Raw genomic sequence first — 23,068 nt, forward strand, 5'->3', positions numbered from 1 at the left:
ATTTTTAAAGAACTGGTTTCCGATCCTACAGTACAGCCTTCCAGCCTTGAAAGAACCTGAGTATGATGCAGTGCTTTGCTTGACATTTCTAGATTCCTTTCAAGGTGCCACCTAGGAGCCAGGCAAGCATCCATTTCAGCCCCTCTTTGAAAAGGGCACAAAAGACCTCCTGATCCATAGCCACCTGGGCCCTCTGATTGGCAGAATCAAAATGACTGACATCCGGGAAGGCAGAGCCCACTCTGCTGCCTTGCCCGCGTGCCTCCCCCACACCACCCCACAAGTACAGCGGTAGACACGTGACTAAACTGTGTGATAGTGTACTATGGGGATTACAGAGCAGGAATGGAGACCTTCTCCTCAAAATCTGAGTAATTCTGGAAGATTATTTTAGCAGGTAATGGAGAACCTCAAACAGGAGAGACACCAAGCTAGGTACAGATCGGATAGTGGACTTGCTCTGCAAATCAAAGCCCTGCTTTCCTGGGCCAGCTCCTCATCTCCCAGTGGACTTGACCTTCCTTGTGGCTGCAGTCACCCATCCAGAAAATCCTGATGAACCCAATTCACAGTAATAAAAACAAGGCTCCCTTGCATAACTAAAGCTATAGATCTGCTTTATAACATTGTCAGCTTAATTAAGGATTGCCTTCTGCGTGTCCCAGTTGCAGAATTTATGGAGTTTTGTCCCAATATTATAAGTCAACTTATAGATTTGTCATTTAACAGTATTCTCTAGCTATTTTCATTTTGTGTTTGAAGTTGACTAATGTTTAACATCGTGATTAAGATGAAAGTTTCCAATTTTAATAAAAGAGCAAACAGTACAAAACAGTAGACGTTCCTTAATTATGAAAAATGTTGAAAATATACAGGTAGAGAGCACACCATAATAAACCCCAAGTACCTATCACCTATCTTCAGAGTAGGTTGCGGTTTGCCCAGGAGAGACCTGGATATGTCTCTTGTTCCCTTGTAATTATTAATAGCACCTCCTTTAGCTCTAAAAAGTGCCAGTTTAGATGATCAGTTACACTCAACCTCAACAGTTGTCAACTCACGGGCTACTTTAGTTCACCTCCAACCCCACCATCCACCGTGAAAAAAAAGATTCTGTTGAGACAAACCCTAGACATTGTATCACTTCCCCCATAAATATGATAGGCTTTGAAAATGAGATTTTAATTCTTTGACAGCCTTAACTTAATATAGCTTCACTTCAGAATTAAATATAACAGATAGTGGCTTCAAAGCTGGTTACAGTTTTACGGCCTGTAACTTTAACAGAGTTAAGATAGATGAAGTAAGATTCCCAAAACTGTTTTCAGTCTTGATGTTCATTGCTAAGGCTGAAAAATGAAGCAACAATTTCCAAATTAAATGAACACATAGAGACAACTGGAATTTCTTATGCCTTATTACTCCAGATTTACTTTCTGAACAAAGAACTGTTGGTACCCCCAAGTCTTCCTTCTCAATTAGGTAATAAAAAAGCCAGCAGCCCTTCCCCTGTGAGACTACAACCCATTACTTTCACTGGAAGAAAGTTCACTTACTTTCTCTACTTCTTTACTTTCTCTACTTCTTTACTTTCTGGGTCTATATCAAATGCACTGTCAACTCTGACCAATGGTCTTCCGTAGCACTTGGGCAACAACTGTGACACAGGTTCCTAGAAGAACTTTTCATCTTCTCTTCATTTTTATCCCAATCTCTTTTAGATTATTAGCCAAGCTCTTTTTTCTAATTTGCCGTTTCCACTCTTCTGGACTGGCTAAAGAGAAACAACTGCACTCATAAGAACTGTGTATAAACTAAATGCTAATCATCTTTGAGTAGAAGAATGCTTCAATGTTTCTGGACTGTTCTAGATAGGAGAAAATATTGGAATGGAGTTGATAAGTACTGTACAGATTTGAAAACATTTTTATAACAAGGAAAAGCAAATCTCAGCAGGGTTTGAATTTAAATCATGGCCATGCCAATAGTTTACTATGTATGACTTGATTGAAAATTAATGTCCTTGGCTTCTAATTCAAGATGGCAAGCCTAATCCCACCCATGTTTCTCTCTCTTCTTGGACTCCTTAAATTGATCATAAGGGAATAAAAATACATAAAACCCACAATGACAAAGTAAAAGCATGTCATTAACAGAGAAGAGATTGCAACAAGTTTCTGGAGGACAAAAAGCAGATGGAGAACTGGTGACTAATGGTTGAAAGCAGAAGAAGCCTAGATTTCAGACACAGGATATTGGAGCCAAGGAGGCAGATGATCTGTCTGGCAGAACCCTGAAAGTGTTCTGGATTCTGAGATGGCAGGTGTTATGGAGGGGAGGAATTAAAAAAGAGGCTAAACACAAGGGCACAAATGCAGTCTCTATACGGAGGAGCAGACCCTGCCCATCCCCTCTCCTACCCCCAACACACAGTGGTTCACAGCCAGGCACCCAGCTATAGTTACCTCTGTATGTCAAAACAGTGTACACATACTTCTGTTTCTGAATTTATCAACTTGACCTCTGGGTGAGTCTTCTTAGGAAACTGTCTGCACTGCAGAAGGGGAACTAGAGCAGCTCTGATGGTACTGGTGCTCTCAGGGTAACAGAATCCATTTGAACTTCACCCTGGAAGCATTTTCCACTTAGTGGTCCAAGGGCTGAGATATTGGAGCCCATGAGAAAGAGATGAAATCCTAGCATGTTACTTATCACACAGTGAGCCATATCAACCCAGTTAGATAATGAACACTTTAACAGTTTTCATCTTTTAGAATTACCTTATAGACAAATCATGAAGACCAGCTATGAAGATGGAACAGTCAGTCAGTTCAGTCACTCAGCCAGGTCCAACTCTTTGGGACACCATGGACTGCAGCACACCAGGCCTCCCCGTCCACCACCATCTTCCAGAGCTTGCTCAAACTCGTGTCCATGGATTCGGTGATGCCATCCAATCATCTCATCCTCTGTCATCCCCTTCTCCTCCTGCCTTCAATCTTTCCCAGCATCAGGGTCTTTTCAAATGAGTTAGTTCTTTGCATCAGGTGGCCAAAGTATTGGCACTTCAGCTTCAACATCAGTCCTTCCAATGAATATTCAGTACTGATCTCCTTTATGGTTGACTGGTTTGATCTCCTTGCAGTCCAAGGGACTCTCAAGAATCTTTGCCAACACCACAGTTCAAAAGCATTGATTGTTCAGCACTCAGCTTTCTTTACGTCAAACTCACATCCATACATGACTACTGGAAAAACCATAGCTTTGACTAGACAGACCTTTGTTGGCAAAGTAATGTCTCTGCTTTTTAATATGCTGTCTAGGTTGGTCAGGTCTTCCCTGATAGTTCAGTTGGTAAAGAATCCGCCTGCAATGCAGGAGACCTCAGTTTGATTCCTGAGTCAGGAAGATCCGCTGGAGAAGGAATAGGCTACCCACTCCAGTATTTTGGGGCTTCCCTTGTGGCTTAGTTGGTAAAGAATCTGCCTGCAATGTGGCCTAAACTACATCCTTGACTTTCACGGCCGAAATTCACTTCATGATGATCAAAGCTGATACATTCAGAAACAGCAGTACATGCATATTATTTTGAGATACAGAAGTAATTATAACAGAACAGAAAGCACAGCTAAAATTGGTTTGCCCGTGGATAAAGGATTTGGGGCAGGGCAGGGATTGTTGCTCTCTGTTAGAGGCCCTTCAGTTCTACTTGATTTCTTAATTGTACATATGCATTGCCTTAGAAACAATAAAAATTGGGGGACAGGTGACAAAGGGAAAATAATGGTATGTTTCATGAAATAAAAGAAAGGAAGTTTCACACAATATAATATGCAGTCAGAACAAGCATGGAATGGGTTAAGCTGGATGCTGCATAACTATGGTAACAGATGTAGCTAATTTAGGGCACAAATGAGGGTGTCGGAAAGATCTAAGAGAAGTGTAGTGCAAGGAGGGAAGGAGAATAAATTCTAAATAAAGGAATGCTGAGATAACCAGGATAGATGTTCCACCACCTGGCGCAAGTAAAGAGGGAAAGAACCGAAGCTGCCCCTATTTTTCTGATGTCTTTCACCATAGATGTTTAAAAGTAAAAGCCAACAGATTTTTATATGGGTGCCATGCAGAGTAAAGAAATAAAACATAATGGTATTATACTCGATAAAATAATATAGAAGAAAATTATGTCTGTTAAATAAAATTCTGCCTTCATAAAGTCTCCATGCATTTCAAAGTTTAGTAACTTTATCTGTTCTTTGAGGAAAACAATTTATCAATGACATTTAAATGCACAAGGATTGGCTTTCCCTTCAATAAAATGATTCACAATCGAGCATATGCAGTTAACTACACCTTTCAAGATTCCAAAGAAAAATAAAAATAGGAACAAATTTGCATCACATTTGGTTACCAGGAAGACTGCCATCCACGCAACAGAATCTGTGAGGAACTGACATCTTTGTAACATTGATTCTTCCTAACCAGGAACATGGCATTTGATTTCTGGAGTAAATATTAGTAGTTCATATTCTGTTTGAAAATTGTCCATTTCATCAAGATTTTCACATATGTTAGGATACAATAATGCATAGTGTTTTTATGATTTCAAATCTCTTTTTCCTTCCATATATCTTTCTACTATTGTTAATTTTTTTCTTGTAATTAAGCTTGCTAGAAGTTGTCTATTTGGTTGGCTTTTTAAAAGAGCCAACTTGCCAGACAAAAAGTAGGAGGAGGGCAGATAAGGTGGAAGGAAGAGCCTGTGGGGAATGGGTGGAGAAGGGGAATGTCCAGAAAGGTGGTCCAGCCTGCATCTCCAAAGAAGGAAAAGTAAAGCAGTCCAGGCAGGTAAGGAGTTTGAGGTTCATCCTAAAAGAGTGACAAGATTGGATTTTTGTTTTGGAAAGATCACTACAGATGGAGGGAGGGAGGTCAGGCTCTACGTGGGGAAGAGAAGCGGGATGCTCCGGAGAAAGCCAGATTTCTAGCTGACAGTATATCTGACTGAAACAGAAGACCAGGCAAATTAGACCAGCAGAATGGAGGGCAGCCACATCAGCGCAGGGACCAAAGTCTAGCTGGGCTTCATGGAAGTTACAGAATTGAAATCACTGTGGCCACCTCAAGACAGCCAAGTGGCTCCTTCTATAAACTGGTGAGGGGTGTAGGGGGTGACCTTTGATTTCTCCTCACTCTGACACCCTCCCCTCTTTGGCCTAGTATGGCTACCGGCCCTGAGGTTCCAGATCCTCACAAGTCCTTGCCTGGTCCAATTAGCTCTCTGTGTGGGAGGATGCAGGGGAGGGGGTCAAATGGTCCTTAGTGCTTCTATTCACAGAAACCCAAGGAATTTGCTACTTGCCTTGATAAGTTTTTTCCAGACACTTCCAGGCTGGGCCCAGGAAAAACTATTTCAAATATGATATAGTGCTCAGTCTCTCTGTCATGTCCGACTCTCTGCAGCCCCATGGACTGTAACTTTCCAGGTTCCTCTGTCCATGGGATTCCCCAGGCAAGAATACTGGAGCGGGTTGCCATTTCCTTCTCCAGGGGATCAGCACTGAAATTTTTTTTCCGGCAACCACATCCTAAATTCTCTGGCCTCCAGGTCCTGCCTGGGTTGCTTGAGAGTTGAGGCCCTGGAGCAATCAACTAAGTTAGGGATATTTACTGCTGGACCAAGTGGCATTTATCTATATGTTTATGTATCTTAATTTTTAGCTGCAAGTGTGTGGTTGATGCAAACTAACCTAGTTTGAAGCTTTATTGGGGGCTCCCTTGGCACATGTCAAGACTAGATGCCCTGTCACTCAAGGTAGAAAGTGCTGATAGCATTCCTAAAGCCTTTTGATTTATACACCACTCTCTCCCTAACAACACCACAACCCCTCCAGGCCTGGCACATTGAGCATGGGGCCTATTCTAGGAGGTAACTGGGAGAACATGCCTGCCCTTCCCAGGAGGATGCCTTATTGAATCATAGGATGGATACTGCTGGTTGGCACCATCTGCACTGTTTCTTCTGTAGAGTCCTTAAAGAATCTGGGCCTATGATCTGTTCTCTCTCTGTTCTCTAAAACTAAAATAGATCTGTCTTCCTTTGCCTGGCACTATCCCAGTGTTTGCACTGAAAGTGCTCCATCCCAGGAAATCCATCAGTCCTAGGCAATCAAGATTCTAAGTAACACATCATCAAATATAATTCTGTGTGTGTGTCTGTATAAATGCATATGTTTTTGATATGTGCATATCAACAGGAAAGCTATCAAAAACATGATTATAGTGGGAGACTAACATATTTCTTATAATCTTTGACAGATCATAGGTATGAAGAAAATTTTAAAATAGATTTGAATATAACTAGTAAACTTGTTTTAATCCAAACAAACATTGTACTCCACAGAGAATAGACTTTCTTTTCACCTCACTCAATAATATTGACAAACCTTTCATTTGTAGTTTATCCTGGAAGATAGACCAAGATGAATTTTTGCTGGATGAGATGGCTGGATGGCATCACCGGCTCGATGGACATGGGTTTGGGTAGACTCCGGGAGTTGGTGATGGACCGGGAGGCCTGGCGTGCTGTGATTCATGGGGTCGCAAAGAGTTGGACACGACTGAGCGACTGAACTGAACTACCATTCCATAGATGCTCTTTGAGTTCAGAGGATTTTGATGCTGTTGTTGAAGACAGAGGCAAGCTTTGGTATTACTGCCTTAAAATTCTTTCGAGCTAAAACTATGTCAGTCAAGGTATATGGAGTCAAATTTGGGGCCACAATCTCTCTTCTAGAAACTCAAAATTCTATTCCAAGAATCTCGGGTCTGTCCTTGAACCCAGTTCAAAATGCTTGAATTTTATAGAAATCCTTTTTGAAAAAAAATCTGAAGAACCAAAGGTTGACCTAAATCACTTTATTAAAATATAACTTAAATATGTACATTCAAAAAGACCAGTTCTAAATACTTGAACTTTATAACTTTTATTTAAGTAGAATGCAAAAATGAATGTGGAAATAAATACAACTATCCAACTTTAAAATGTCAAATTAATAAAATTTATTTACTGCAACTGATAATATTGTTTTGATGAAACTAAAATACCATTTGGGTTTAACAATAGAAAGATGCAGCTTCAGGTCTAGTTATTACATGTTTGCACTCAATTGCTTCAGTCGTGTCTGGCTCTTTGTGACCCTATGGACTGTAGCCTGCCAGGCTCCTCTGTCCATGTAATTCTCCAGGCAAGACTACTGGAGTAGGTTGCCGTGCCCTCCTCCAGGGGATCTTCCCAACCCAGGGATCAAACCCACGTCTCTTATGTCTCCAGCATTGGCAGGTGGGTTCTTTACCGCTAACCACTGGGCCACCAAGGAAGTCCTACTACGTGTTACCACTACCTAAATATTTACTTCAATGTACTAATGCAGACAATACATAAACAATGCAAAACAATATTAATAACCACAAAAATGTGTTTCCTACTTGAAGATAATCAGGTATCATAATTTAAAATTCTGGTATCAAAAAAGAATGGATAGGACTTCAGAGGCCCAGTGGTTAGGAAACCACCTGTCAATGTAGAGGACATGAGTTGCCAGTACATGTCTTGGGGCAACTGAGCCCACAACTACTGAACCCACACTCTAGAGCCCCTGAGCTGCAATAAGAGAAGCCACTGCAATGAGAAGCCCGTGCACCACAGCTCACCCTGCTCACCGCAACTACAGAAAGCCCAGGTGCAGCAATGAAGACCCAGTGCAGCCCTTTATAATAAATAATAAATATTTTTTAAAGGATGGATTTATATGTTTATGTATAACTGAATCACTTTGCTGTATACCTGAAACTAACATGACATCGTAAATCAACTATATTCTAACATAAAATAAAAATTAAATTAAAAAAATTCTGACACCAAACTATCCTGGCACACTTACATAAATGAAGTGCTGCTTCATTCATAAAAACAGTATGAATGCTAACATTCATTGAACATAGTTTTTCACATGGAACACCTTCAGTCCTCACAATCTTACTGTGAAATCAAGGCTGCATATTTATCCACATATTATCATAGGCACAGAGAGGTTGAGTAATTTGTCCAAAGTCTCACAGCTAAGAAGTGGAAAAATGGATTTGAAGTCAGGCTGTCTGGCTCCTCTTAACCATTACACCAAATTGCTGGTCTCATTGCTTTGGACATAAGGTACTTACTGAGAAATTACTAAATCTGCATTAAATCAAGATCTAATCCAATTATTCTAAAACCAGCAACAGCAACTTTTTCCTTGCATTTTTACCACAACACCTGCTGCTAATAAATTGCTGCAACTTGGTCCATGCCAAGGTAGAACTGGCAGAAGAGCTTCATTCCTGGCCAGTATAGCAGTGGTCGCCAGGAGCTGTTCTTTTGAATCTAGCAAACCTGTGCCCTGTGTGGACTCACACACACACACACACACACACATACACACACACACACACACATACACACACACCCATCTTAGTTTAAACTCCCCTCCCCCTCATTTGTGCTGTGGCCCAGCCACCAGGCCTGCCCCTGGCCCCCCTGGGAAGACACAGAGGCAAACAAAGGCCCCAGCATTGCTTTGGAGGTTGCCATGAAGATCATCTAGAACACAGTTTTAATATTCATTATGTAAGATCATCACTGAAATAAAGCCACTACATTTTAGAGAATACACGAGTCCCTCAAAATACAATATTCTCAGAACCCAGGGGTTCAAGAGATCTGTGGGGGTGATATCAGGATCCCTCACACTAAGGGACACTCTAAAAATGGCAAAGTGAAACCCATCTGACAAGGACATTATTTCAAACGCTGCTTCATACCTGAAAAATCTTCCTTTCTGCTCCTAGAATCAAGAATAGTTATGCATCTCTGAAGAAGTTTTTATTCTGTGTTTTTATGTCGGGACATGTGACATTTTGTATTTCATGCTTTTCCTGCACAGCTCTTCTCACATCTTGTAACCAGATATTCGTTTGAGAGATGTCTTCATGAATGTCCATCTCTTGCGTTTGGCTATAAGTGTTGTCAGGGCAGAGACCACATCTATCTGCTTCACTCCTTTTTTCCCAGCGCCTCACAGAACCTGTGCATAGTAGGTCCTCAGTGAATATTTGTTGAGTGAATGAGTCCATGAATAAACAAAGCCTATGAACCATGGGCTTGTCAACTTTCCTTTTTGTATGAGTTGCTAGAAAGTTCAGAGTTGGATTTGTTTGCCCCTCACATGTTTGCCTGGTGGCTTAGACAGTAAAGAATCTGCCTGCAATGCAGGAGACCCAGGTTCAATCCCTGGGTCAGGAAGATCCCCTGAAGAAGGGAATAGCTACCTATTCCAGTATTCTTGCCTGGAGAATTCCACGGACAGGAGGCTGGCAGGCTATAGTCCATGGGATCACAATGAGTCAGACACAACTGAGCAACTAACACTTTTCCCTTTTCACTTTCAAATGTTTGTATTTTCACATTAGCCTCATTCTTAACAAAATTTTATGTCTCTACCTCTAGTTTCCTTTTTCTTTCCCATCTACTTCTAAGTCTGTCTTGCTGTATTTTATGAATCTCTGTAAACTGTCTTAAATTCCGTGTAGAACAAGGTAAGTGATAAATATATTTATTGGAGTCTTTTTCATAAGTATTCAAAATCTTAACCCTAAACCTTCTGCCAACAAACACATTAGGTCATCTGCAAACTCTTAAGAAAAGCTGTTTTACTAATTCCAGCACCATGTTGATATTTAAAGTAAATTCAACTCAAGCTTAGAAAACACATACAATGTGTCATTTCAGGCAGTTTTGTATATTTTGTATGTGACAAGCACATTTCTAATCAGGTGAGATAACTGGGTGGACAAGAAAGAATATAGGGCTTGCTAAAGAAATGGTATGGATTGTGGATCAAAGGGTGATTTATCTGTAGTGGTTCTCCAAAATGTATTGACACCATACTAATAATGAAAAGCTTTCTTTTACTGTACCTTTTTAGGATGGGGAGATGGGGAGTGAAAGTAAATTGGGGTGTCTGGGCAAGATGTTGGTCCACAGGCAGAATGAAGGTAGAACATTATAAAGTAGAAGTATTAAAGGACTTAAACCCCTTTTTAAAATCTCCAACATATATTCTTTCTATGTTGGTGGGAGGGGTGACTTGCAAGTCTGAAACTTCACAGCTATTTTCCCTGGTCCTACTCATTTATAATTTAAAGTGCTTTCGCTTCAAGTGTTACCAACTATTTTCCCCTTAAAATTAAACATCATTTTCAAATGCCATTTATGAAGACGTCCCTCATTGCACAAGTTCAATGTCTCCTGTATCTCCACTAGATCCACACCCTAGATGTGAAAGGAGGGTGTCCACCTTTCCCATCATTTGTTCCTGCCAGGACGCCGGAAATCCCTCATTCCAGGTTAATCAGAAAGCACAAAACGTCCCTTTAGGAAACTGATTTGATTTCTAGTATTTATAAGGCTCGTTTGAGTCCGTTGAATCTTAACCAACAAACTGTAAGAGGAGGGAAGAGTGGGCATGAAGAAACAGATGGGTAATAATCATGTGTCAAAGATAAATGACAATTTTCAGAAGAATTTGATAGGATGTGGGCTTGGGGCTTTTTTTCCCTCCTTCTTTTCTTGTCTCTCTCTTTCTCTCAGTCCTCTCGGTCTCTCTCTCCCCATCCTACCCCCACCCCCACCTTTTTTTTTTTTTTGTCTGGGGGTGGAGATTAGAGAAGAAAGAAAGGGGGAGAAAAGGCAAGACAATAGGCTAGACCCGAGCGCCTGATCAGCATCCTAAAGCAATCTGCCCCTCCCTTCCTCCCCAACACCAGGTAGGCTGGCTGTGGTCGCGTTTTCAAAACAAGCAGACACTGGCCCCCGCCTCCGGGTGGAGCGCGGCCTCCTACTGGGTGCAGGAAGGGAGAGGAGGCAGGGGAAGAGATGGGAAGGAAGACAAACTGTAATAGATGATCTGACTGGCCCGATCTCCTCGGGGACAGTGGCCTTTCTTCCCTCCAAAGTGGTGCGGTCGCGTAAAAATTCAAACCCATTGGAGCTGGCTCACGTTCCAGCGCCCCTGCTCCCAATGCAGGCAGCTGCCGACGCCTCACCTGCTGACCCCTCAGCTACCGCGGCGCCAAGGCGATGGCGAGGCCGGGGGAGCGCGCCCAGCCGGGCCGAACGCGCCAGGCGGCTCCGCGGAGGGCGGCGGCCCAGAGCAGCGAGAAGGGAGGGGCAACCCCATGAGGCGAGGCTTGCAGCCCGCCAGCCCGGCGGGACTGAGAAGAAAGCCCCACCTGGCAGGCGCTGCGCTCGGAGCGCGTGAGTCCGATGGCCCCCAAGCAGAGGCCAGCAGTGGGCAGCCCGCTTCCCAAAGAACCTCCGATGTTACATCAGCAACAGAAACCTTTAGGCATAAAGCACAGCCGCGGGGAAGGGCTGCCTCGCAGACGCACTCACTGACGACGCTCACCGATCTGGACCAACCTGCTCCCGTTCGGTGGAAGGATGCTGAAAGGGTCGCAAATTCGATTAAAATAAGCAAAACCAAGCCCAGCCCGCGGCGTCCACTCCCAAGACGGGCTTACCTCCTGCAAGGCATCTTCTCCATCTCTGGTCCTCGGCTGCGGGTGGTTGGGGGCTTGTTTTGTTGGCTGGCTTTCTTTGGGAGAGCTGCTTGATAAATGCACCCAGCTAATGTGCAGAGCAGTGTTTTCTACCCATCCTGCAGCCGCGCACTGGCCAGAGCTGCCTGGAATTCCACCAGCAGGGCAGCTTCTCCGCGTCAGTGGTAATCACAGACAACAGAGGCTGCCACTCCTTGACAAAAGGCTTTCGTTCCCGCTCGTCCCTTACAGCTCTGCTGTCAGAATTAACTCCATTTCCCGCACGAGGCTGAGAGGAAATGAGAGCTCTCTCGGCCGACTGCGCTGACAAAAGGACGCTCGGCCGTGCCCACAGCGCCCCCTCTAGCGGGCCGCTGCCCGGCCGCCCGAGGGCCGCGGTGCTGCAGTGCCCCCGCCCGCTCGCCTGCGCTGCCGCAGTCCCGCCGCCCAGGCCCTCTGCCCACGGCCACTCCTGCACCATGAGCTGCTCGGAACAGCCGAGCCAATGTGAAGATGCTGTTACTAGGAAGAAAATCTGAAACAGGAGCTCCGATGGAGGTTGCATCCCCTTGGGATTAAAAAGAAATACAGTCTTGTAATATTTTTTTTGTCTAGGAAAGACGTTTTGTTTAGAAGATTAATTATATTCGTGATTTTAATAGCAAATGAGTGATTGTTTGAATTCGAAGCCAAAATTATCCTATTGTAATGCTGACTCCATTTCCCACAAGGGCAAAATGTTTGTTTTTGCCAGACCCTCTCGGATTATGGGCACACCTCCCTCCAATTCTCACTACTACTTCCTCTCACTTCCCCCCCTAGTCTCCCACCCTAGGGGGAACAGGTGTTTGGTGAATGGGCAACTGAATGGAGAACAAGAATACTTGATTACAGTCTCAGACCTGCCATTGACTACCTAGCTGTGTGACCTTGATGAAGACACTCAACCTTTCTGGGCCTTTCTGGGTCTTACTCTGTAAGATGATAGTATATAGCTAAGACACCTCCTACTGCTACTTTCTGACAGTGTTTCTCAATGGGGAGCCTTCAGAGAGTAGAGATGTCAAGACCTAGCTTGGGACTTAGACTCCCATAATCTCCATCAACTCCCCAAAGCTCCCGTAAATCACCATTCACACTAGGTATGTAAAAATGTGATGACAGGGCAAGTACAGCTTCCAGAAAAGCCTCTGCTCACTCCCAACCAGATCATGGCACCTTGGTTCCCTCAAGATTCTGGGGTACCACAGCCCCATAAAAATCACCATACCCGAACACAGTGTTGCTGCAGAGTCAGTATCTCTGGAGTTGGGCCCAGGAACCCATAGGTGTGAGCTTACCTCCTGCAAGGCATCTTCCCCATTTCTGGTCCTCCACTGCTGATTGTTGGGGGTTTGTTTTATTGGTTGGGTTCTCTTTGAGGGATCTGCATGATAAATGCACGCAGCAAAGAGATCCAACCAGTCCATCCTAAAGGAAACCAGTCCTGAATATTCACTGGAAGGACTGATGCTGAAGCTGGAACTCCAATATCTTGGCCACCTGATAAGAGCTGACTCATTTGAAAAGAGCGTGATGCCGGGAAAGATTGAGGGCAGGAGGAGAAGGGGATGACAGAGGATGAGATGGTTGGATGGCATCACTGACTCAATGGACATGGGTTTGGGTGGACTCTGGGAGTTGGTGATGGACAGGGAGGCCCGGTGTGCTACGGTTCATGGGGTTGCAAAGAGTCAGTTCAGTACTGAACTGAACTGAATCTGCAGAGCAATATTTTCTACCCATCCTGCATATGTGTATGTGTGTGTGTGTGTATATATGTATATATATATATATATATATATATATATATATATATATATACAGGCTGCACCATGAAGCATGGATCTTTGTTTCCCAACCAGAGATCGAACTCATGCCTCCTGCACTGGGAAAGTTAAAGTGAAAGTCACTCAGTCATGACCGGCTCTTTGTGACCCCATGGGCTATACAGTCCATGGAATTCTCCAGGTCAGAGGCTTGAATAGTCTTTCCCTTCTCCAGGAGATCTTCCTAACCCAGAGATCGAACCCAGGTCTCTCACATTGCAGGTGGATTCTTTACCAGCTGAGCTGCCAGGGAAGCCCACAGGAGCATGGAGTCTATTCCTAGTGATTCTTTGAACACTAACATACAAGAAATGCCACTGTATGTGAGCTGCTACTGACGTAGATAGAAAAGGAGAAAATGCCCACATAACAACCCAAGGACACCAGGCAGGCATTGCATTTCAGATAACAGAGTAAATTTTGTCTTTCTGCTCAGCCATCCAGCCCCTCCAGCCCCTGGTCTCTACTTCTTCCCCAGAGTTTCTCATCTATTCCCACTTCATCTTCAGAATCACTGAGTCACAAGCTCTCTTCCTATTCCATTCTCCCATCAAAACCTGCTAGAATTACAAGCAGCTCAGCCACCGGGACCCGAGGTCTTTCTGGCCAGATCCAGGAAACAATATGTTTATTGAGACACTTCAGGTAACTGTGCACTATTGGTGCCAAGCAATAATATCTGGGAAGTTGAAAATGTCTTCTCCAGAGCCCTGGAATCACAGGTACGATAGGCCCTTTTCTGAAATAAAGCCCAAAAAGGGAATAGACAATTTTTGTTTAGTCCAGAAGTATCAGGTTTCATAAATCCCCTTGATCATCACCATCACTCAAAAATTTCTCTTCCTGGTGTGTTAGTAAGCTTTCTCAAACTAATAATAGCAAACTCTTTTTGGCTCCTGCCATTGTTCTGAGAGCTTTACATGCATTTTTGACTCATTTAATCCCCACAAGAATCCTGCAAGGGTGGAAATAGTGTTACCCTCTTTAGTAGATGAAGAAATTGAAGCCCAGAGAGGTTAGGTAACTCTCTCAAGGTTGCACAGCTAGTGGATGGCCAACACAGGATGCAAACTCAGCAACATGGCTCTAGACTTGAGCCCTAACTTCTACCTTGCACATGTATTCTCAGAGGGAGCAAAAAATTGACTTTAAAAACAAGAACTAGTATAAGATACTGATAAAATCCACAAGGCTGATTCACTTTCCTCCCACCCACCAAAAAAAAAAAAAAATGATTCTTTGATTCTGCTCTTCTAACCATCACAGAATCTAAAAAAAAAAAAAAAAATCCCTTGAGTTTCTCCCAGATGGCATATGAATATGATGAGTGTTAGTTCAAATGTCAGAATTCAAACAACACTTCATTGTATTAATTTCCATATTAATAGCCTATATGGAAATTTTAGTTGAAGTTCCAGAAGTTCTCACTCAATTCCAAATTCACTTTGAAATCCAACAAAGGAAACCAGAACTCCTTGGCTCCATCAAGTATCATCAGAATTCCAAGTTCTCACTTGCAGAAAGCACAAGAAGCCTGGCTCTTAACAAGGAACAGAAAAGCATAGGAGACTCCATGTCAGACCCAGAAAATTACATTTGGATAGCCTCCAGTAGCCTGATAAAATTAGACTTTCTAACTGATATGCAATAAAATTATTTCTAATCTCCAAGTCTCTTGATGAAAATGTTTCTAGCCAGCAGTAACTTGTAAAGAGAGTGGATGGCAGTGTAACAGACACCTGCCGTGTCTAACAGACCTACGTGGCAATGAACTGAGGGTGATATCTGGCCAACAAACAGCTAGAAACTGAGGCCATCAGCCCAACATCCTAGAAGAGATGAATTCTGTTGATAATCACATCACCTGGAAAACAGGCCCTTCCCCATCCAAGCCTTTAGCTGAGACCCCAGCCTAGACTGACACCTTTATTTCTGCCTGAGAGAAACCTTGAAGCAGAGGGCCCAGCTAAGCCATGCCCAAGCACAACTTCTAACCCACAGAAACTGTTATAATAAATGTGTTATTTTAAGTTGCAAAGTTTGGGGTACTCTGTTGCTCAGCAATACATAACTAATCCAGGACTTTAGCACTCTCTTGGGCACTTTAGGCATTCTATCAATGGCCTTTTCCAGAGCATGCTGGGGGTGCTGGAGGAATTGACACCCCAGAGAATCAGCTCTCAATAAGTGACCATCAGGAGTTAGTGGATGAAGAGGCCAATTCCCTGCTCCATAAGTGTGGGGAGGACCCCTCTGAGGCATGCTATACACAGTCTCCCAGCATGACTGAGCCCCTCACTCAGTCATGCCCACAGCATCACCACTCAGCATGAAGGTTTATAGTCTGGCTTTTCTTCTCTATATAATTTTCCCACTCCTCAACTGGTGTTTCCTGGAGTTGCCTCCCAAATAAACTATAAATTATGGTCTACTTTTAGAGAAATTGAATTTAAGATAGAAGAGAGCAGGGAAGACAGTGCTTTCAAAGCAAGATCAATGGTAAATTCTAAGTCTAGATCTCTTGAAGACAACACTCTCCCAACAGGAGTAAGTTCAGCCAGCCCTGTGGCTGAAGCCTGCTGTGTAAAGAGAATGAAACAGGGGTTGCAGGGTCTGGGATGCCAATCCTGGTCCCATGGACTGTGTGACCTCAGGTTAGACTCTGACCCTAGGGCCAAGCTATAAACTGAGGGTAACAGCACTTGCCCTCTTGTATGGGCAGACTTGTGCCCCCAAATTCCTGTGTTAAAATACTAAGCCTTAGTACCTCAGAATGTGACTGTTTTTGGTGTTAGAGTCTTCAAAGAGACAATGAGATAAATTAATGAAATAATTAAGATATAAAACTAGGTTGTATGAAAGTGAAAGTCACTCAGTCGTGTCTGACTCTTTGCGACCCCATGGGCTATACAGTCCATGGAATTCTCCAGGCTAGAATATTGGAGTGGGTAGCCTTTCCCTTCTCCATGGGATCTTCCCAACCCAGGGATCGAACCCAGGTCTCCTGCATTGCAGGCAGATTCTTTACCAGCTGAGCCATAGGAGTGAGTCCTAATCCAATAGGATGCTGCCTTTTTAAGAAAAGGAAATGTGCATACATACTAACACAGGAAGAAGACAGTCATCTACAGCCAAGGAGAGAGGCATCAAGAAAACAACTCTGCTGACACCTCCATCTCTTGATCTCAGATGAATTTCTGTGGTTCAAACCCCCTAGTGTGCAGTACTTTGTCACAGCAGCCCCAGAAAATGAAGTCTTCAACCACCCAGGGTTGTCATGGAGACCAAATGGGACAACAAGTAAAACTACTTATAGTCTTATTATTGATGCTCAAACCTCTGCCTCTATGCACCACTGTCAAATCAAATCTTGGAGACAGAGTTTTGCATGGAGCAGAAAACAATAGCTTTATTGCTTTGCCAGGCAAAGCATGACACAGTCAGCTCCTGCTCCTCCAAAATTATGTGTCCTAACCCAGGAGGATTTAGTGAGAAGTTTTACAGTGATAGTTCAAAGGTAGGGTTGCTGACAAGATTAAGCTGGTGCAGGGCCTGCTCTTCTCTAGTCTGGTCTCAGGTAATCTTGATGAGTTTCTCTAGCTCCTTCAATCTGGCCTCAGGTGGTCTTCTCTGGTATGAAGAATGCTGTGTTGTTCAGTTGCTAAGTCATGCCCAATTCTTTGTGACCCCATGGACTGCAGCACGCCAGGCTTTCCTGTCCTCCACTATCTCCTGGAGTTTGCTCAAACTCATGTCCATTGAGTCGGTGATGCCACCCAACCACCTGATCCTCTGTCGTCCCCTTTTCCTCATGCCTTCAATCTTTCCCAGCATGAGAGTCTTCTCCAGTGAGTTGGCTCTTCACATCAGGTGGCCAAATTATTGGAGCTTCAGCATCAGTCCTTCCAAAGGATATTCAGGGTTGATTTTCTTTAGATTGACTGGTTTGACCTCCTTGCTAGCCAAGGGACCCTCAAGAGTCTTCTCCAGCACTGTAATTCGAAAGCATCAATTCTTTGGTACTCAGCCTTCTTTGTGGTCCAACTCTCATATCTGTACATGCAGGCAATGCATGTATGCTAAGTCTTTTCAGTTGCGTCTGACTCTTTGTGACACTATGGACTGTAGCCCGCCAGGTTCCTTTATCCATGGGATTCTCCAGGCAAGAATACTGGAGTGGGTTGCCATGCCCTTCTCCAGGGGATCTTCGCAACCCACGGACTGAATCCATTCTCCTGTGTCTCCTGCATCAGCAGGCAGGTTTTTTACCACTAGTGCTGAAGAAGGAATTCATGGGGCCTGGACTCCATCTTAGGCCTGTTCGTGCTGATCATGTTCGGCCACCTCTCTAATGGACTCTGAACTCTGTGCTTAGTGCCTGTGGAAACGACAATAGAAGGATAAGACCCCCTCCGGACAGGGGAAACTTGAAGATCGTATCCAGGTTACTCATCGCCTAAGAGAAAACATACACTAATCATCCCTGTCTCTGGACAGGCCATAAATTTTTCTGTACCTATCAGAGTGTAACCTCGGGCTTATTGATTATTGGCCAATTGTTTAACTGTTTGAACACGTAACACTTAAATGATGAGATTATTGTGATTGTATTTACCTTTCCTTTGTTTATGTAAGTCTCAAGGAATTTGGGGTGGTGAGTTCAGACACGTACACATGGGGTATAAAAGATTTTCACAAATGCTGGTCGGGGTCCTTGGCTAAGAGGAGACTCTGCCTTGGGCCCGCCGGTATAATAAACTGCACTCCATTGCCTGCATTGTCCTTCTGAGTGAGTTTGTTTCCCAAAACGCGTGGCTATAACATTTGGTGCATTGGCCGGGAAACTCCTCACTTTGAGGAGACGAGTCCCATTTGGGACTACTCCGAGGCTTTGTGGCTTGAGTCTTCTAGAGGGGGGAAGGCGCCTCGCCCTTCTAGAAGGATTCTGCTTCTCAACGCTTGGACCTTTCACATTAGCAGGTAGTGGACGGCAGCAGGGGAACTGAGCGCTCAGGTGAGGAGGAACCCACCCGGCAGGGTGGAAGAGGGGCCCTGATCACCCCCCTGGGGGGGATTAGAAGGAGCAAGGACCCACAGGAGCCTGAAATAGGCGGCGATTGCTTGGTACACAGGTGGACGAGCGTGTTAGGGCTTAAGAAGGGAATTTGTGATGGTCATTTAGGAGGTGTGTCCATGCCATCTCAGGGGAAATTATTACCAAGCGCTCGCTGGGGGATTTTTAGGATAAAAAACTGGTCCTTGTATGCTCGTATTTTGCCTCCCCCAGGAGGTGTCCCATCTGCTGTGAAATTCTTGACCCCCTCGGAATTGTCAGGCTAGAAGGAGGGGGATACATAAGTAAATATGAATTGGCTTTTCCAGAGACGGCCTGGGACATGGGATATTTAACCCATCTGTATTTTCATCTGCACCTGATCAAGCCCACCAAGGCTACTCTCCATACGAAATTGTGTATGGGAGGCCCCCTCCCATAATAAAACAAGTGTCAACAAATTTGCCTCAGGTAAGGGGAGATGGGATTTCACAGCAGATGGAACTAGGTAAGGTAATAAATCAAGTAACTAAATTTGTACAAAAAAGGGTGCCGTTCCCCCTTGGGGAACAAATTCATAAGTTTATGCTTGGTGACCAAGTATGGGTCAAAGATTGGAAACATGATTTACTAGCCCCTTGGTAGAAGGGCCCTTATATTATTCTAACTACCCCTACTGCAGTTAAAGTTACAGGTATTGCCCCTTGAATCCATCACACCAGAGCGAAAAAGGGATACCACACTGACCCGGAAGACACCGAGTGGACCACCCAAAAGGACCCCACTGACCCACGGGAAACCAAGATCATTCTGAAGAGGAAGAAGAAAACAAGGTCCCAGACGAGCCCTCTCTAGGATGGAGCTGGGTAAACGACTCCTGCTACTCGGCCTCACCAACGCAGTTCTGAACCTGACCACTGTTCCTGCACAAGACAACGTCTTCATCTCATGGGCACATTCCTACGTGGGCTTCCACAACTCCTCCAACTGTTGGGTATGTGGGGCTATGCCCCTGTCAGTTATGGACAGACTCCCCTGGTGGGTGTCGCCACTTCATTATGGAGACTTTATGCCACTGTGCTCCTTCTTGGAACAACAGAAGGGAACTTTCCTTTCTCTCACCAATCATAACCTTTCTCTGCTCTCCTGGTATAAGAAAAAGCCATCAATGGGCCAGGGACATGGGGTTACATTTAATATGAACACTAGTCTTACAGAGGTAACAAGAGCTTATACCTCATATATAAAAAATAAAAAAAGAGAAGGGCTCCCTTACAAAAGGGGGACAGGCCTCCCGGTACCTTGAGCAATACTACCAGGTCTGGGATGAATATTTCTGGATGACTCCTGAGAAAGGACAGTTGATTGCTCCCGCTATATTTGCTGGGAACAAAAAGAACACAAAGTTGGATGTGGAGACCGCCACCTAGACCCAAAAGAATTAAAATATATGGGTTATTTGTCTCCTGAACAATGTAAACAAATCATAGAAGTTACCTATCACCCCAATCAGCCAGTTCAGTGGCCCAGTTCCGACTGGAAATGTAATCCTGGAATCCGTTGGGTAACCCCCAACGGGACCCAGTGGCTCTGTGGGCTTAACTAATGGCCGTGGTTACCAGTTGGCTGGGTAGGGCGTTGCACACTGGGATTTGCTTTCGCCCATAGCGGTATTAAGCCTAGCCTATACCAACTTCCAGTAAACCTGCCCTATCTGCACGCAAGATGGACAAGATCTGTGTTCCAATGGTATGACTATCTTGCTGCCTTGTTTGTACCCTCTGTAGGGACAACAGATATCATGATTAAGGTGGAGGCCTTAACTAATTTCACTAAACAGGCCCTCTTAGACAGTACAAAAGCCATTCAAGCCTTGAACGAAGAACAAATTCAGATGAAGAAGGCAGTAATTCAAAATAAGATGGCATTAGACATACTCACAGCAGCCCAGGGAGGGACTTGCGCCATAATTAAAGTCGAATGTTGTGTATACATCCCTGACCTGTCTAAAAATGTATCTACTGCCTTGGAAGATATGCAAAATCAAGTGAAAGCCATGTCTGATGAAAATATTCCCTTTTGGACTTTGGTCCTGTCCTGGGTAAAGGGAGATTGGTGGAAAACTATTGTTACTGTTGTCATAATAGTTCTAATCATACTGCTTTGTGGACCCTGCTTCTTACAATGTCTTGTGAACTTTGTAACCCACAGGTTGATAGCGTTCTCTCATGTGGGTGGCCAGAGGGCTAAAGTACAATATATCTCAATGAATGATGCTCGTTACGAAACTAGGAGCATCAAGAGGGGGGAATGAAGAAGGAATTCATGGGGCCTGGACTCCATCTTAGGCCTGTTTGTGCTGATCGTGTTCGACCACCTCTCTAATGGACTCTGAACTCTGTGCTTAGTGCCTGTGGAAACGACAACAGAAGGATAAGACCCCCTCCGGGGGTCTTCACAAATGCTGGTCGGGGTCCTTGGCTAAGAGGAGACTCTGCCTTGGGCCCGCCGGTATAATAAACTGCACTCCATTACCTGCATTGTCCTTCTGAGTGAGTTTGTTTCCCAAAACGCGTGGCTATAACAGTGCCACCTGGGAGGCCCATCCATACATGACTATTGGAAAAATCATAGTTTTGACTAGGCAGATCTTTGCTGGCAAAATGATGTCTCTGCTTTTTAACATACTGTCTATGTTGATCATATCGTTTCTTCCAAGGAGCAAGCATCTTTTAATTTTGTGGCTGCAGTAACCGTCCTAATGATTTTGGAGCCCAAGAAAATAAAATCTGTCACTGTTTCCACTTTTTCCCCATCTATTTGCCATGAAGTGATGGGACTGGATGACATGATCTTCATTTTTTGAATGTTGAGTTTTTGGCCAGCTTTTTAACTCTCCTCTTTCACCCTCATCAATAGGCTCTTTAGTTTCTCTTAGTTCTCTCCCATTAGAGTGGTATCTGCATATCTGAGGTTGTTGATATTTCTCTTGGCAATCTTGATTCCAGCTTGTGATTCTTCCAGCCCGGCACTTTGCATGATGTACTCTGCACATAAGTTAAATAAGCAAGATGACAATAGACAACCTTGACGTACTCTCTTGGAACCAGTCCATTGTTCCATGTCTGGTTCTAGCTGTTGCTTCTTGACGTGCATACAGGTTTCTCAAGAGGCAGGTAAGGTGATCTGGTATTCCCTTCTCTTGAAGAATTTTCCAGTTTGTTGTGATCCACACAGTCAAAGAATTTTGAGTAGTCAATGAAGCAGATGTTTTTCTGGAATTCCCTTTTTTTGATGATCCAGCAGATGTCGGCAGTTTGATCTCTGGATCCTCTGCCTTTTCTAAATCCAGCTTATATACCTGGAAGTTCTTGGTTCATACACTGTTGAAGCCTGGCTTGAAGGATTTTGAGTATGGCCTTGCTAGCATGTGAAATGAGCGCAAATGTGCAGTAGTTTGAAAATTCTTTGGCATTGCCTTTCTTTGGGATTGGAATGAAGAATGCTAACATCTTCCATTTGTTGAGTTTTAGTTCTATAAAGAGCTTAAAGATACTGCTATGTGTATCCCTTGAGGTGGAACCAGGACCCTGCCCCAAGGCTGCAGTATAGTTTCTTGACTGATCCTCCTTTGTCCCTGCGTCCCTTCCCTTCCCTGGTTACCAACTATCTGAATCTGCCCTAGGAAGTCGGGGAAGGTCCAGGAGGCTGGAGTCTGTTCCCTACAAGAAACAGGGGAGACAGAAAGGCTACCATGCCCAGGTGGTCCACAGGGTCCCGCTCAGTTTCATTATTACAGATTAAAACAAGGCCACCAGCAACCGTAACGCCATCCACACGAGGGGAGAACCACACAGAGGGAAGTGGAACCATATCTGATTGGTGTGGAGAGGCCCCAGACTCCAGAGGAAAGGCAATTCTTACTATAAAGTGCAAACAACTTGGCTAAATTTTGTTCTAATGTTTTTCAAAGGTAGAACTTGCAAATAATGACCTTGGATACTCAGCAGAGGAGACTTTTGGGCAAAGCATTGAAGGTACAACCTGGGTCCTCCTTACTGCTCATAGTAAAACACAGGAGGTGAGAGATGAATTAAAGAAAGAATTGTTAAACAAAAAGGAACCAGACTTCAGAAACTTAGAAAATCCTCAGCCTCTCTATATTGCAAAAAGTGAGACAGCTCCCTCTGAAGAGAGCCCTAAGGGTGTAGGTGACCGATTGTTTAAGAGCTCATGGATGCAACTCATAGACTTAACCATCTCAGCAGAGGCCAAGAAAAGATATGGGATTATGTAGCAGAAACTAGTTGAGGAACCCCATTATGTTAGCCCTTGAAAGTGAGTCACTCAGTCATGTCTGACTCTTTGTGACCCCATGGACTATACAGCCCATGGAATTTTCCAGGCCAGGATACTGGAGTGGGTAGCCTTTCCCTTCTCCAGGGGATCTTCCCAACTCAGGGATCGAATCCAGGTCTCCCTCATTGCCAGCAGATTCTTTTCTAAAATT

At 44.1% G+C, this 23,068-nt stretch overlaps 1 protein-coding gene across 1 annotated transcript in view; it reads right to left on the reverse strand.

Moving 5' to 3' along the window:
- Positions 1 to 11,922, reverse strand: part of ADD2 (adducin 2) — a 121,908-nt gene extending 109,986 nt beyond the window's left edge. Inside the window, exon 1 of the mRNA XM_081588276.1 lies at positions 11,620 to 11,922. The gene's annotated coding sequence lies outside the window, so the exon portion shown is untranslated. The remainder of the gene's footprint in view (positions 1 to 11,619) is intronic.
- Positions 11,923 to 23,068: the final 11,146 nt, after the last annotated feature.

This window comes from Giraffa tippelskirchi, chromosome 4 (genome assembly GCF_054371585.1).
Source record: "Giraffa tippelskirchi isolate mGirTip1 chromosome 4, T2T-mGirTip1v1.2.pri, whole genome shotgun sequence".
Lineage (NCBI taxonomy): Eukaryota > Metazoa > Chordata > Mammalia > Artiodactyla > Giraffidae > Giraffa > Giraffa tippelskirchi.